Source organism: Haplochromis burtoni, unplaced genomic scaffold, assembly GCF_018398535.1.
Source record: "Haplochromis burtoni strain Fernald_Lab_line unplaced genomic scaffold, NCSU_Asbu1 Contig_973, whole genome shotgun sequence".
Taxonomy (NCBI): domain Eukaryota; kingdom Metazoa; phylum Chordata; class Actinopteri; order Cichliformes; family Cichlidae; genus Haplochromis; species Haplochromis burtoni.
The window spans coordinates 32,441-35,953 of record NW_024583334.1 but is presented as its reverse complement, the minus strand read 5'-3'; positions in this window follow the sequence as shown (position 1 = coordinate 35,953).

Here is a 3,513-nt window from a genome sequence, read left to right as displayed (position 1 = left end):
CTTCCTCTGCTCCACCTGCTCTACACCTGTGCTGAGTGTCATCTCAACCAGCTTTCATACTCTCGAGAAATTAAAGACAAACTTTACACTTAAACTTAAACTTAAAATCAACTTGAAAACTTTAAAGGAATGTGATAATGTCATGTTAAACATTTAAGAAAAATAATCTGTGATAGCTGACGTGAATTTCTCAACAGACTCCTCCTCTTTGACACTCACACTACACGTGTTTCACCTCAATCCACTACATAATTCTGGAGACATTGCAGGGCTTTTTGGGTAACTCCTGGACGATTGGGGAGGGGACCAGAGAAAACGACGAGTCCAACATTGTTTCGGCAAAGTTCCACACACAATGGCACCTGCTCTGGCCCCTGGAAGACAATTGACTTCTAACTTAAATGTGCTCAGAGCAGAAAAACAGCATATAAGAACGACTCCATTTACATGTCTCAGAAAAGAATTGCCAATTACCAGAGTTTGATCCCCAGGGGGTGTCGCAGAGGGGGGAAATGGTCAGACACATGAACAGGTTGGTGGTGTTCTGAGGCATCTGTTTATGACTATCCTTCTTCCTCACCATCACACAGTCACCCTGTTTGCCCGGCTGTCTAGCTACAGGTTTTTCAATGACGTGAAGCCGAGTCTCCAATTCAGTGAGCTGCTAACAGGCTACATTTATTTCAAGTGTCATTACTGCTTAAGAAGGCTGAGGAGTAACTAAACATCTGACACAGTGAGCAGGACAGTGCAGGAGGGACAGGTGAAGAGGCCATGCTGCTAGCGAGTCGGCTAAGAGCCAAGCTAGCAAAACCCTCAAGACACAATAAGTGATTACTGACAATAATTAGCAAGTGAATACACAGAGAGTGTGCTCCAGATGAAGCACGTCAAGATTACACTATGAAATAAGAAGTTTTTCTATAAGTTTTTTACTGAATTGGCTACGCAGGCAAGCTACACAAAAGCACCACTGAAGCTCGAGCACGTGTCAAAATAATTCATGCAATGCTTCAGGAACACTGTGCCGAGGCTTGGTTCATCTGAACAGAGTTAGTGATCAGTCATCAAGTTCTGCTTCAGCTTTGGTGTCTCTGTGCGAGCGATAGTGAACCAGTGTGTGTGGTAATGAGAGTCGTCATGGAGCCAGCGAGGAAAAGAGGACGCTCTGCTTGTTGCTAAATAACAACCAGGCCATCAGCAATTCTGCCCCCGGGTCTGAAATGTACAGTGACAGAACTTTAACATGATGTTAAACAGAAGCTGTCAGCTCGGCTCTGTTAAGTGGACAGTCATAATGAAGAAGTTGTAGATTCAATCCTCCTTTCATAAGTTTGGCCACCAGATGTCACCAAAAAGGTGTTGGAAAGACTCGAGTAATGAACCTTTTTCAACTCGAGCTTCAGAAAGTTTCATTTGGCCCTCATTACCACTGTGTGTGCTGTAACAGGAACAGGATGTGATGCTCCACCACAAAGAGAGCAAACACCAAGTGACAGCAACACCGGAAGCCAGAAGACAAAATGTAAGAACCCCGAATCTCTTCTACACCTCACTTTTATACCTGCTCACCCTTGGAGATCCAATCAAGTTGTTGACATTTAATCATGTGACATCCTCCTGTCTTTCACTAACTTGGCCTTTACCCACTGTGACAGTGATGTGAATCATAAAATACAATAAAAACTTTCACAAGAGGAGCGTAGAGCAGGTCTCCTCTGCTGAAGGCTCCTGTGTTTGGCACAGCAAAGCATTCAGACCATGAGTGTGCTTGCTACAACAGCCACACAAGATTTAAATGATAATAATAATAACTATAATTTTTAAAAAAACGACTTTTTTTCCTTTTATCTTCTCGAACAACAAGGTCTACATATAACTTTTTTCCTGGGAGACATCACTCAGCAGCATCCGGGCGGATGAGTAATCCACTTCAGATTCCATCTGCTATTTAAGTTACCTGAACTGAAGACTCTGTGGACAGTCAAACACTGACTGCACTATTTATGTATCAACCTTTAGACGCACAAACACTGATCAGTGATCAATCCACTCTGCAGTTTACAATCCAAGGCCCAGCAGATGAAAACTGAAAGACTTTCAAATCACATGAGCCAATATTTTATTCACAACAAAACATAAATGCTTGTGTGTGTGTGTGTGTGTGTGTGTGGGACTGTTTGTCATTAAAGGTACTTGAAACAATGATTCCCAGTCTCAGTGATACCAACACTCTCTGTCCTGTTTTGTCTCGCCTCCTGCAGACCTGACAATCATCAGAGCTGTGCATGGACAGGATGTCGTTCTGCCGTGTCAGGTTCATAAAGATTATCCCATCGCGGCTGTGGTGTGGAGGAGAATTGACGTGAAGCCAGTAGAAGTGCGTTTGTACCAGAGCAAGCCAACAAGTATCCACCTTCAAGGAGCCGCATGCATCTGATGGATAGAAGGATGAACAATGGAAATTTGTCCTCGGCTCTGCAGAATGTGCCTGAGAGTGGAATATATGAGTGTCTGGCCATCGACACAGAAATGCACCAGTGGAAGACTCCCACTGAGAACGCTGACACCATCAACACCATCCAGCTGATAATTGATCCAGAGGGTGAGTTTGTAGAGTCGTCCACAATCCTTTCTCTCTGATCCTTATACAGCGCCAAATCACAACTACAGTTACCTTGGTTACGCTGCAGTCTAGGCTGCTGGGGGATTCCCATGATGCACTGAGTGTTTCTTCGTCACTCACTCTGTGTTTAGACACCTCTCTGCATTGAATCATTAGTAATTATTATTCCCTGGCTCTCTTCCCCAGCGTGTCTTTTGTCCTGTCCACGTCCCCTCACCTCAGCCGGCCTCTCAGATGGCTGCGCGTGGTTCTTTTCCTGTCACCAAACTGCTTGCTTAAGGGGGGTAAGGGGTGCACTGCAGGACACTTGGAGCATTGTTCTTTCAGTTACAGCCCCTTGATTATTTAATTTGATCAAGAAAGAAATTAATATTAAAGAGAATTTAAAGGAGTATGAAGGCCCTTGGATAAAACGTCTGCACACATGAGGCTGAGGTACTAGGAGTTATAGGACAATTAGTGTAATAATGACTTACAATTATTACACAGTTGTTCTCAACAATCTACACTCACTGCTCGTGTTGTTAGGTACACCTTGTTAGCACTGGGTTGTCCCACTTTTAACTTCAGAACTGTCTTAATCCTTCAAGGCATAAATGCAACATGGTGCTGGAAACCTTCCTCTGACATTTTCTTTTATGAAGATATTGGTGATGAGACTTTGTAGAAAGCAGGGAGCAGATCATGTCTCACACCTGTCTCCTGTTTCTCACCTGCAGCTCCAACACTGAATGCTGGCGAGAGGCGGTTTGCTCCACCTACGTCTCTTCTGGTATTTTTGATTTTGGGTCTTCTCTCATGTTTCTGTTTCTCTCTTTAATCTTGATGATGCTGTAAACACCGACCTCTGACCTGAAACTCCTGCCTCTGAGTTTAAACAGAAACTT